The following is a 14285-nucleotide window of genomic DNA, read 5'->3' on the forward strand; positions in this document are numbered from 1 at the left end:
CGCAACTCTGCTACCCAAAGGTAGCATATACAGTAACTCCACAGAGCGCGGCATCACCGCGCCGTCATCGGTTTGATTCCTGGCGACGGATCAGCATTTTTTTTAAAGCCCGTGACTTAGTTCCACAGCTTCGCACAGGATGTCGCCGCCGAAACGAAAAAAAAAGCTTTCGTTTCGGTTTCGGTTCTTGACTGTAATCTTGAGCTGGCGTTTCTTTTTCTCTTTATTTTATGACTTTTTTAGTGCATGTTTAAACACTCCACGTGTATCAGATCGTTCAGATCTACATTTGTAATTCTTACTTTATTCTTTTATAAACGTCTAAGGAACAGAACGCCCGTTCAAGTTATGGTGAACAAAGCTCTTTCGAACTCTCGTACGCGTATTGTGGTGGAAACTTATTTCTCCGTTCTCATGATTTCGTTACGATCTTCTCAGGTACCTACAGTTGAGCAACGCAAAGGAAACGAACTAAGCTTAGAAAAGCGAGACATATAGTAATGAAATGATAAAGTTAAACGTTTTTGCAGTTGCTTTTTACTTTAGGGCTAACGCAAATGTCTGTCGTAATCTTAACGAAAGAAGGGTAATTGTTCGAGGGGTTGTTGTCTTTGTTAGACACAACTAATGAAACCAACAGATAATTAAGCCAAGCAAAGAATAGGAAACATCATTTGTTTTTTTTTCAACAGCAGTGCAATGATTTCTCCCTTACTTCAAAGAAATCAAAATCGCTATCTCGACAGACATCAGCAGACGGCTCGTATACTCTTCTACATGCCGCGCTCTCAACGCGAAGAGACTGTGCGAAATTTCCTTTCCGACCCGGAGTGGCGGTGTTCTGTTACAGCAACATTTTGCAGAGTTATGCGAGACTGCAGGATCTAGAAGAGTTAGCTGCCAGCCTTACTTCATTTGTTGTTATCGCACTCATTGCATCGCCCTGCGGTGGAGCTTGGATTTTTATTCACCTCTTGTCATATCTATCATCCTACGTGAACAGAAAAAGACCAGCATGCCCTCTCCTTTAACATCACAAAGCACTGTGCGCTGCAACGGATAGTTCCGTGTGATATGACGTGCGTGTGTGGATCAAAGCTTTGGGGAAGTCCAGGGACTGGTGCTGCCAGTTACAAAACGAAAATCCTGTGATTCAGCAGCTTTTCGCACGCACTCGCAGCCCACCTCAACGTACCGCAGTAAGATGCCATTTTAAACATCTATAAATAAAAATGTGCACATGTACTAGTTGCGCAAGGCTGGAACCGACAGCGGAGCTAGTGTTCGTTCCAAGCTTCTTCCAAGGTTTTGCTAGTAATGCTAAGCTATTGCTAGAGGTGCAAAGTTTTTGCTAGTATAGTACTACACTAACAAAACAGATGGAGTAAAAGGGGCGTCTTTTTGTCCCACAACAATGATCGTCATTTATTTTGCCTTCCTTTCCTTGCGTTATCGCCGCGCGCCCTGCACTTTCTGGTCACGAACGGCATGTGCGCTACTCGCGTGACATAGCATTCTTGGCAGCCGGTCTGAGAACTGGCTAACCTCCCTGTCTTTCCGTTTTTCTACTCCTCCTCCTCCTCCATTCTTGGTATACGAAAGTGGCCAGCGCCGAGTTTTCAAGAAAAGAAACGCAAGCAAGCCAGATGACGATTATTGTTGTGGGACAAAAAGGCGCCCTTTTTACTCGATCTTTTTTGTGGGTGTAGGATATGCCTAGACTTCGATATTCTATTCTTCTCAGGTTTCGGTCGGTTCCCCACACTACGCACTTGTTACGTGGTTCTGAAGGGGAATGTCGCGTCACTAGTAGTTACGTGATAGGATTTTAGTCACCTAGAGGGAAACTACAACTTTATTAGAGTCCAGTGCAGACACGCTGAGGTTGCCCCGCGCCGCCCTATTGTTCCGAAGTTTTTGGCGGAAACATGTCACATAAGTAGTTACGTGACGTTACGGGATTTTAGTCGCGTGACTAATTAAATAATCTTACATAATTTTTAGTCACGTGACTAGTTGTGTACGTGTTGAACGTGATTGTAGTCATGTAAGTAGATGTTGTGCGACGTTACGTGATTTTAGTCAGGGAAAAATTGCAGGCCTGGCGTACAAAAAATTGCAGTCACAGGAAACAACAACCCATCATCGATATCACATATATTTTACGATTACGAGAAATTCACTTTCGTTGCTCAAAAGAGCAAGCGAAGCTGCACTCATGCACCTTTTTATGACGTTTAAAAATTTCTTGGGCTTCTACGATTTTTTGTATGCTTCATTTGCTCTATTCTTTTTGCTTGCCTGGTGAAAAGCGCGTATATATTGCTGTAAGCTTGAAAATATAGCCAGTTGTAAGTTCAGCGCAGTCTTCCGATATTCTCCTCGTTTATTACGCTGTCAAACATCGAATTATGATCTGCAGTGCATTTTTGTAAACAGAAAGCAGCTGTTTTCTATTGTGCATTTAGTTCCTGCTATTTGGAAGCTGGGGACACTTGCAAGGAGCGTTGCAAAGAGCGTTTGTCCGTAGTATCTTTATAATACCTATCGTATCACGTGCCAGCCGCCACGCGCTGTGCTAAATCGGTTGATCGACCGTGCTGGCTGTTTGCGCGTAATCGTGGGTTCGAATCTCGATGCGTTGTTTTCTTCTTTTTTTTGTCTCTCTCAGAATTGCTTATGTTTGCCGCGGTGGTACAGCGGTTATGGTGCTCGGCTGCTGACCCAAAGGGCACAGGTTTGACGGCGGCTCCAGCATTTTTTTGAACGAGGCAAAATGCTAGAGGCTCGCGTACTTGGTTTTAGATGCACGTTAACGAAGCCGAAGCGGTCGAAATCTCCGCAGCCTTCCTCTACGGCACGCCTCATAAACATATTGTGGTTTTGACACATAGAACTCCAGCAATTATTATTACTAGTGGAACGCTGCTGAAGATTTACTTGCTTGTTTTCTCACTGGAGCATTGCACCCGAGATATTTGCTGCGGTTTCGGTTTCGCTTCTGGAAATGGATCAAGTAAACTTCTCATGTTTTATTATTTATTATCAAGCTACCCATTACTTAACAACGAAGAAAAGGAACCACCGGGCACCATTTTAGTTAACCGCAACCATAAGAAGGCAATACACAGTGAAACCAAGGCAAGCATGAGGGCAGCCATTGATAATATAATGAAGCGTTTTAAAGAAGTACTCTACTATTAGAGACAGACGCAGAAACGTAACCAGCAATTGTAGAACCAACGCAAAGCTTGTATTGTCGAATCGTCACCTTATTTCTACGGGAGCAGCGTTCTCTGCTTCTGCAAGTAGTGCTGCTCGTTTGCATTACATTTACTTCCCCTCCGAAAAAGAGCCATCCTGGCTAATTACGGACAGATGCACAGTGACAGTGAGGCTTTAGCAGGTCCATATGCACAATCTCATGCCACGACATTGTTTGATTGCAATAAGTCTCAAGCGACTTGACGGCTTAGATCAAGTACGAGGCTTGCTGGACCAGCCCTTACGAAAATATCATATATGGACCTATATAAAATTTCCCATATATGGCTATATTAGGAATTGGGCATATCGGGCCATATATGAATGTTCGCCATATATGTGCCATATATGCCCATGTATGGCCTGATATGCCCAATTCCTGATAAACCGATATATGGATGAGGCCTATCTATATATGAATGCAAGCCATATATGGCTTATATGGGTATTTTTATATATAACCATATATAAATGACTGCTATATATGAATTCCGCTTGTGAGGACGGCATAAATAAAGCTGCAGAAATCATTCTACAGCTAGAATTAATGCTACCTGATTATTGATGCGACCCAACGGTCTGCAGTAGCAGTCGTGTTTCCAACACGAGGGTTGTGAGCTGTTTCACTGCCCTGCCAAGAAAAATTAGTTATCCTCAAAGCTTTATTGCTAGAACTGTCATTTTGCTGTTTATTAATGTTTTGGGGTCAGCACATGACTGTTAGTCAAGTTATTTTAATGTATGGAGACATTCACTGCACAACAGTTTGGCAAGGCAGCTAAGATTTGGATCAATTATATTCTTTTAACATGCACGATCGAAGCATTCTGTGCCCATGTAGCTAAAAAGCATGCAAATAAGTTGATCTCTTGTTTCTTTTTAGTGATTTCATTCAGGCTATATCAACTTTTCCCGAAAAGATACATTGTGTTTAAATTCAATGCTTATCGACATATTCTATTCAGTTTCAACAGGGTGGCTACTTGGGCTGGTTGGTACTGCATTCAAAAAGGAAAAATACGTTCTTTGTGCGCAAAACGTTTCAGAAAAGACAGATAGGAGTGCGCTCTGTCCTATCTGTCTTTTCTGGAACGTTTTGCGCACAAAGAACGTATTTTTAATATTCAGCTTCATAAACGCATTGTGCACCGTGTTTTTATTGAGAATATTTTTGCGTGTCAATTGGGTTTCTTTTGCGAGTCAAATTAAATTATCTACTTGCCACTGACCATGTGGACTGCGTGTGCATTGAATAATTTCGGGGACATGGTATTTAACCTTTATGCAGTTCGACCATCGGCTGGTATGCGAGCTTGTGATGCGCAAGTATACTGGCTAGAACGCAACTATAGCGCAATTGCTAAAAAATGGTGGCTATAAGTCTCTGTGCGAGTAGAAATGGAGTGACATTTCCTGAAAATCAGGCACTAAAAAATTGTATTTTCAAAACGTTGTCTGCTTTTGATACAGCTACTAAAACGCTAATATTTTAATTAGTTGCAAGCCCTAAGCAGATCAGTCGGGTTTAATTTGTCGACTTGTACAAAATTACGTACAGCCCTCACGGATTCAAAGGCGACATCACATTTTTTAGTATAACGACTGGTATGCGCAACTGCTCGAGATAACCACATCATATCACGACTAATCTGGTCTCTACATATTAGAGCACTGCACGGGCTCGGGCCTACCCGGAAACCCGGGCCCGGCCCGGCCCGTGGGCCGGGCCGGGCCGGATAAAGTAGCTTTCACGGCGGGCCCGGGCCGGGCTCGGGCCTGAAGCTCCGGGCTTAGGGCCGGGCCCGGGTTTAAGGTGGCGGGCTCGGGTCGGGCCGGGCTTGGACTTAGTGAAGCACTGAATCGTTTTAGACTGATAAAGTGCACTCTAAGAACTCGAATGTCATTTATTTCGCCATCATAACTTTATTATCAGACGAGAAAATGAAGGTCCAAATTCAATTTTTTAAATTTGGCGCCGAAACTCCGAACATGACGGCAGGGATTTCAAACTGTATTAGTCGTATTTCGGGGATATTGGGCTCTAAAAAAGCCGGCAGATCCCACGCATTGTGGGAATCGATGTAATGCGAAGCAGCCAGCAAAGAGCTGCATACATCGTCTTGTATGTCATTGAGGAAAATGCGTGTCATGATTTTCATGTTAACTCGTGTGTTATTTATGTTCGTCACACAGTCACGCCGCGCAGTACCAATTTCGGGGCAGATCAAGTTAGCGAAACGGCCGCCAGCCCACCATGAGCGTGGCACGTAAGTCATGCTGTACATGACATGCGTGTCATGAGTTTGAGTTTGAGTTTATTGGTGACATAAGGGTTAGTTACATAATACGTGTATACAGATGAGGGTCCCAGAGTATAAATACTGAGTTCCATGTTAACTCGTGTTATTTATGTTCGTTACGCAGTCACGTCGCAAGATACCAATTTTGGTGTATATTAAGCTAGCGAAATGGCCGCCAGCGCACCATGAGCGTGGCATGTAAGTCATGCTGTACATGACATGCGTGTCATGATTTTCATGTTATCTCGTGTTTTTATGTTCGTTACACAGTCACGTCGCAAGATACCAATTTTGGTGTATATCAAGCTAGCGAAACGGCCGCCAGCGCACCATGAGCGTGGCATGTAAGTCATGCTGTACATGACATGCGTGTCATGATTTTCATGTTATCTCGTGTTTTTATGTTCTTACACAGTCACGTCGCAAGATACCAATTTTGGTGTATATCAAGCTAGCGAAACGGCCGCCAGCGCACCATGAGCGTGGCATGTAAGTCATGCTGTACATGACATGCGTGTCATGATTTTCATGTTATCTCGTGTTTTTATGTTCGTTACACAGTCACGTCGCAAGATACCAATTTTGGTGTATATCAAGCTAGCGAAACGGCCGCCAGCGCACCATGAGCGTGGCATGGAAATCATGCTGTAAATGACATGCGTGTCGTGATTTTCATGTTAACTCGTGTTATTTATGTTCGTTACACAGTAACGTCGCAAGATACCAATTTTGGTGTATATCAAGCTAGCGAAACGGCCGCCAGCGCACCATGAGCGTGGCATGTAAGTCATGCTGTACATGACATGCGTGTCATGATTTTCATGTTATCTCGTGTTTTTATGTTCGTTACACAGTCACGTCGCAAGATACCAATTTTGGTGTATATCAAGCTTGCGAAACGGCCGCCAGCGCACCATGAGCGTGGCACGTAGGTCATGCTGTACATGACATGCGTGTCATGATTTTCATGTTAACTCGTGTTATTTATGTTCGTCACACAGTCACGTCGCAAGATACTAATTTTGGTGTATATCAAGCTAGCGAAACGGCCGCCAGCGCACCATGAGCGTGGCATGTAAATCATGCTGTACATGACATGTGTGTGTCATGATTTTCATGTTATGACTTGTCATTTATGTTCGTCATACAGTCATGTTACGCCATACCAATTTTGGTGTACATTCGATTAACCAAACGACCAGGAGAGCACAAAGTCGTAGGCGGCTAGATAGATAGATAGATAGATAGATACGCTCAAAGTCGCAGAAGTTCGTAAGAAATGCTTCGCATTTAAAAATTTCCTGACACTCGGTATGTTAAGACTACGGCCCCCTCAGAGGTCAATGTACTTCATTTTTAGTGATTAGGAACTACGTAGGCCTCATTAGACGGCGTCAGAATCTAAGATGTCACGGAGTCTGCTGCGCGAATTTCAAGGGGGCGTTGGCACCCGCATTTATCTTTTTGCGCGTTTTGTCACTTACCAAGAGTCTTGTCCCAGTGAGCGTGGTGATTTAGAAATTGCAAAATAAGATTTACTGATAATAGAAAAATTGTTTTTCTTTCTAGTGCTCTTCAAGGTTGTTCTACATACGTTGTGCATACATATATGTTTCACATTTTCTCTCGAAAAAACTTTTTTTTTTATGTGGGGCATGCTATTTGGAGAACTTTTATTAGGGACGAGTACTGAACTTGTTTTGATCCTTGCAATGGGGCTACTTGATTTAACTTAAACGGGTGAATAGATATACCAGGCGCCTATATAGTTAAAATGTCGTCATTTTGTGTTTTATTTTCATTCGTTATCATTTTATATCTAAAATGCTAATGCGGGGAGGGGCTAGGTCGTATCAAATGTCAGCTAACGTTGCCATTTAACTTTCCGATATATCACATATGCGTCGTTTTTGAAAGATATTTGGCGGCAGGATTCCAACAACATATCAATACCTGTCTTGAACATGACTAAAATCTTTTTTTTTTTCTGGGGTTTAACGTCCCAAAACCATGATATGATTATGAGAGATGCCGTAGTGGAGGGCTCCGGAAATTTCGACCACATGGGGTTCTTTAACGTGCACCTAAATCTAAGTACATGGGCCTCAAACATTTTCGCCTCATGACTAAAATCTGGACGCCGATTTTGATATATAGAGTTTTGTTTCACGGTTAGGTATCAACACATGGTAGCAGCTGGGGATGCCTCACGACAGCAAAGCTTTAGACCTGTCATGCCTGTGTAGCTTAAAGGGGTATTGACACCATTTTTCGAAGGCGAGTTTACTCTGCCATACGAAGCTCCTGTGTGCAGAGACGGCTCTGAGCAAGTGTGAAGCTCAGCAAATGCTGATAAAATATTTTATTTTGGTATTAAAGTCCATTTTTCCATGGCGCACCTACTGACATCGACAATAGCTTAACGTCAGGCTACAGTACAAATTTTGGTAACTTCACGCAGCAGTCTAGCTAGTTGTGATGACGTTAGGTACCAAAACTTCCAAGATCGTGCTTGTGCATCATCAAAACTTCCAAAATGGCCGCTTGCGCGTCACCAGCGGAGCCACGGTGCGGAGCGGCCGTGGAAACGTCACTACTATATGTTGTGCCAGCACGTGACGAGAAGCTCATACCGTGTGGTGACGTCAGGGTACAGTAGGAACGGAAACTAGCTTTTAAAAACATACTGTAATTAATTTTTCAGGGCGCACACGCGCTTATTAGCACTACCGCTTCTAGGCTCTTGAGGGCTTCACCTTTCATTTGACGCAAAACAAACGACAACTGAAAATATTCGTGTGAGTATCCCTTTAAAACATACTTATCAAGAAAATAAAAAAAATGGGACAAATACAGTCATGTGCGGGCCACGGGCCTCTAGGGAGAGGCCAACGCCTCCTCTAGCAAGATGCCTGCCGCGTGAGCCAAAAAACTTCCTTCCCTACCCTTTCCCTCCTTCACCGTTTCTAATGAGGGCAGTAGCTGGCGATCCTTGCGGTGGCCGCTTGCAACACACATTTGCGCATGCGCACATTACCCCCCTCGACGTCACACCACGCCAGCCCCACTGAAAACAATAGGGGAAAATGTGGCGCCATCACTCGACAAGCGACCACAACTCTAGGCAGGACGGCTACAATGGGATAGCCAGCGACTCCGCAGGCATTTTTCTAGAGGCATTGGAAAGGCCCACGGGCCGCGTGTTTGGGTGGCCTGCGCTATACAGGTATAGTGTGAGAGCTACATGGTACTGCCGCAACACCGTTGGAATGTGCAGGAATAGCACAGGTTCAAACAGCATAAGGCGTCAGGCAAAATATATTTGCTTGACGAAATATCACGCTTGAAAAAAGGCAATTACGAATTTTATGCCGGGTGATGTGCCTTTACCTCGAAACATATGCATCCAATGAGTAAGCGCCGAGAAGCTTATTCAAACCTTTATTACCAAAGTGTAACGAACACCGAAAATAGATCGAAACCGCTTCGTCCATCTCCTGCCAATCCTACTCGCATATTCCAGTGATGAGCTACCAGTACAACATCGTTAGGAAGGCATAGAGCATTGTGATATAGAAAAAAAGGGCGCGGTGCAAGCTGTGCATAACATACACTGCTGAAAACTGCCAGAAGCCCTCAAAGATGAGCTTTATAGGTGATACTGAATAGCGGCACAACGTTCAGAAACCATAGAAATGAAGGGATAAGCTGCACAGCTGCGTTCATTCTGCAGAGGTCCACAAAGACATCCTAAATTTGCTTCTGTGGTGAAAGTTAAGAACAACGACTGCCGACACCTTCCAAATTCGCAAGGCAGATGTGCACCCCTGCGGCAAGCGCATGCAGTGCGAGAAACTCTAGCGTGGCAGGATATGTGATGCAACGGTGCATGGCGTGCTTAAAGCCGGAATGTCTAGATAATTTGATTTTTTGCAGAATAACACGTGAAGAAATAAATTATAAAATATGCCACAAAAGATTTATGGACTGCAGTGGTGCAGTCCTTAAATCTTTTGTTCATAAATCTAGCAGCAGTGGTGTGATATATGAAAAGAATTCTACCACAAATACTTTTCTCGTCCTTTCGGCTGCCTATACGTATTTCTAAAAGAACACGTGGTGCACATGATTCGTTATAATTTTTATCCAGGTTAGTGTATTTACAATAAGGTAATAAACTTGGCTTTCTTCCTCTATCTTACTGTGGCAAGGTGCTACAATGCTGAAGACAGTTGTTACATGTCCAGAAGCCAGGTGCACGATTGCATTTGTCGTTGGAGAATATTTTAAGTTTTAATAAAGAGCGCAATAAAAACAACTTGAAGAGAGCTTTCTGTTCTCTGTCTCCTCTGTTTTTATTGCACTTCCTATCAAAACTGAACTCATGCTACAAATCGGTTTTCTTGCTGCAATATCTACTACAAAACGCTCTTGATGATCCCCATTGCATTTGCAAAAAAAAAAAACTAAACAAAATAACAGTTATAGTATACCATTGCCGCGCAAACATTCATTGTACCCAGCATGTCCACTCAGCTATTTCAACCGTGAGCCCCTTTTCACACGAAATTACCGTAGGTTAAAGTAAAACTGTTAGCCAAACATTCGCCATCAAAGCGTAGATATTTGCTATTTAACACTTTGCTGTAGATTCCTTGTTCTGGCAACACCACCTATATTACTGGATCGGGCCTCTGTCGGGCCTGATCTGCCGTCGGGCCGGGCCGGGCCCGGTAGGCGAAATTTCTTCTCGGGTTCGGGCCTGGCCCGGGTCGCGCATTGAATCGCCGGGCCGGGCTCGGGCGGGTAAAATTGAATGAGTTCCGGGCCCGGGCCGGGCCCGGGCCGAAGATCACGGCCCGTGCAGTGCTCTACCCCACGTGGGTGCGGCTCGCAGCCGACCCTATTGGGGGTGCGGCCCCCAGCCGAGGTAAAAGCTAACACGTATTGGAACTCCTTTGGCTCCTATGTATTGCAGGATGGATAGGAGGCTGAACCTTCGGATTTCGCTGTGCTTTGACGCTTGATAAGCGGCAGCCACAGAGCCGGACTTGATCCCGACTCGCCGAATCGCAGATGCTGAAAATTTGGCGAAGGGAGAAGCCGGCGGCGAGGCCGATCACTGCAGATCATGAAAGAAAAGACCACATACAAAAGCTCAGCAATCAGAAATTTACATGATTTCTACGTAAAAGTTGAGGTGATCAATAATTAATCCATTTAAGTCCTTAGGTAGTAAACTCGAAACGTCTTTTTTCTCAGGTAGATTAATTCTTACCGCTCCTTCTCAGGGGCCGAGCAGCATTAAAGAAAAAAAAAGACTGATCCTTCCGTCATAGGAATCGGTATAACACGAAAATGAAACATGTCGTCAGAGAAGTAGTCTGTTGTAATGTCTGTTGTTGTTTGGCAGATACAGGACCGCTTGATGTGGACGCACCTAGGTTGACGCCTGGCGCACATCTCCGTACCGACGACTAACGCCCATGATCATGATTTAACCCTTGCGGTAGGTGAAGTTGTCAAGATATACCTGGGCACCGCGCATGGTGAATCCCGCGCAAAGATGGCATCAACAAGCACATAGTAAACACTGATACTCGATATGCACTCCTTCAAAGCGTCGTGAAACGCGAGGAGAAACGTGACGAGCGTCGTGTCTTCCCACAGGGTGAGCGGGGAACGCGATGCGACAGACATGTGAGTGTCGGAGAGCTATTTTTCTATGTGCATGGATGCTATAAGCGAGGCTTGGGCTAAAGCCGCCACGTCACCGTTTGTTAAAGCGTTGACGAAATTACACTTCTATTGGAAACGCGCCGAATGAGACAGTCGTAGCAACTGCGCGTTGCCGGAGCTTTTTTTTTTTTGAGCCTGGTGGCACACATGTCACCGCCCAGTTATAAAGGGGAAGCTCATAGCATCCATCCATCCATCCATCCATCCATCCATCCATCCATCCATCCATCCATCCATCCATCCATCCATCCATCCATCCATCCATCCATCCATGCATGCATCCATCCATCCAAGAGCACTGTGTGAGGGCAGACCCTAGAGAGTATTAAGACGGCGTTTTCTGCTCCAAAAAAAAAACTCTCTAGGATCTGCCCTCTTGTTAGGAAAAAAAAATGGAAGGTGCTGAAATGCAAACTGACGGCTGTGAAGCTAAACATGTTTCCACATATGTACCGTGTAAGCGCGAGGTTGTGTACCTAATTCCGCCTACTTGCGGAAAATCGTGCGTGGGACAAAGTGGCAGGTGTATTAACGTTCGTTTAAAGGAACATAATCAGTCTTTGAAGAAGCCTAACACATCCCATCTAGCATCGCATTGTAATACTTGTGGCTGCTCTCCGGTCTTCGTGGATGCGGAAGTCCTTTCCAGGCACAGCAGCAAAATAACCCGTGAAGTTATCGAGGCTTTTCACATTAAAAGAATGGGAGACGCATGCGTGAGCCATCCGTCGATTTTCTTGACAGACAAGGAGTTTACGTATCTGCTTGGCTCATGCATAATCGAGTGACATGTTTGAATTTGTTCTTAAGAATGTGCACGTGTTGTTGCTCAATAATTAGCTTTACTGTCTTACTTATGCGCATGTCTGCTATGCCCTGCTTTGTATTTCCCGTTTTGGTTTTTCGAAATAAATCTTTCAGTTGCGCGACAGCGCCCATCCTGTGCACTCTGTGTTCCTTTTGTCTTAGTCTTCGTCTTTAGCGCTGCATCAATCATGAATGAATATTTCTCAAAAGTAAAGCGAGCCTTATTGTACTAATTCAGTTGCCTTCATGTGTAGGCTGACACCAAGTTCTTTGTGCATCCCATTTCTTTCGGTTGTGCTTAGATACTAGCGCTGTGACGCACACATGTCAGTAGGCATTTTGAGGAGGTTTTATACACACTACTTTCATGTTGCTTTACTGCTGTGAATTATATATAGCGCTTGAGCTATACTCTATATGTTGTTCCATGTGTTCAGTATTGGGTGCAGGTTCTGTGCGCAAAGATGGAAATATACATATGCTTACACAGACATGAGATCAGCTACTGTTTTGGTTTCAATATAATAGTGCAAACACTGTTTCTTGTATCAGTTGACGTATGACTATTTGTTGTGCACGCAAATGGAAGAATTGAACTTTTGCATGCAGTACAAATTGGTGAAACACTGCTCGCTCAATGTAACAGCTTGTGTTTTATTATCAAACAATTAGAACAGATTATTTACACATTAGAACATATTGTGGAAGAGAAATACGTGACAGGCAGTTAGGCAACAAGTTATCACTGTGTTCTAACGTAGATTGGAGGATATTTCATAAATCGTAGCATAATTGAAGGTGCCTGTTCTTTAAGTGAACTTCAACATAATGTGCAGGTGGACGAGGGAGTGCACATACGACCGAGTTTTTTCAGTTTTGTGCCTATGTGCTATAGTCCTCGTGTTTCTGTGTTGTGTATGTAAAATTCTGAATTTCGAAAAAGCCAACCTGCCCACTGCTGCGAATATAGTATACTAGCAATTCAAACGAACCATCATTTTCTAAAGAACAGCTGCTTCATTGAGGAGTATTGTAATACACTTTTTTTTCAAATTCGTACTGCGTCATCTGTGCAAGAGGAGTGCCATGTACACATGGACGTTCGCAAGGGAGAATACAAGTGCATTAACTTTTCTTTTATTTTACGGGAGACATGTCACTGGTAAATTTGTGGATATTGTGCTTCAACGTTACTAGATTAGCTTGACATGGAGGCACGCTTTCGGCATTCGCTTAAACGTGGTTGCGTGATGCTTAAAAATTACGGCTAGCTAGTAAGATAGTAGGTAGGCTCCGAGTATGAAAGCAACTAAATACAAAGTACCGGTTATAGAGAACCACTGTATGCCACGCTAAAGCGCGAATTGCAAATAAGTGCTCATTGCGGAAATAGATTATCGTTCAGCTGCTCATAAGGCACTGCTGCCCCTGCGTGCAGCTCGCGACAGTATAGCGCGCTTTAAATGCGCTTAATGTAAGCGCGTTACAATATTCTTGTAACTATGGCGTCTGCGTGTGTAACTTTTATACGCTATGGGAGCGGCAGCCGCGAGCGCGACAACGGCAGAAGAGAACGATGGACATGGGCATGCTCGGGGGTCGCGCTCAGTGACCGCTGACAGTGAGTCGCGGTCGAGTCTTCGAATGACAGAGACGCGTTCTTCAGTGTCTCGTCCTCGCCTCTGAGGGGTTCTGCGCGGCGGCTGGCCCAGACCCCTACAATGCAAACACAGGCGGTCTTAGAACAGCTCAGTACATGCTGCTGCCACTGGACGCGTGCGGCTCGCGGCAGAAATTACTAAAATTGCCCCACAGCATACGCCCACGGAATGCACATACGTTCGGCCAACTGAAGATACCATTGTCACGCTGGTATCCACGAATTTCGGTCGAGCGAAGCATTGTAGATATATGTTGAAGCATTCAATAGGCCACACGTTTATCATTTTTATAATGACACGACACGATGAACCGAAGATTTCGGAACAGAACGTGTTCAGTTCGGCCTACATGATGCCCCACAAATTATGTAGTTGCCTTACGTAAGCGTAAACACATTCTTTGAATTCGACTGGAAGCAAAAGTACTCTCAGTGAGTTGACAGTGGTATTCAGGTTGTATTACTGCGACCTTACGCTGAATCCATCTTCGGGATATCTTTGACGGGAAGCGCAT

Source organism: Rhipicephalus sanguineus, chromosome 4 (genome assembly GCF_013339695.2).
Source record: "Rhipicephalus sanguineus isolate Rsan-2018 chromosome 4, BIME_Rsan_1.4, whole genome shotgun sequence".
Taxonomy (NCBI): Eukaryota; Metazoa; Arthropoda; class Arachnida; order Ixodida; family Ixodidae; genus Rhipicephalus; species Rhipicephalus sanguineus.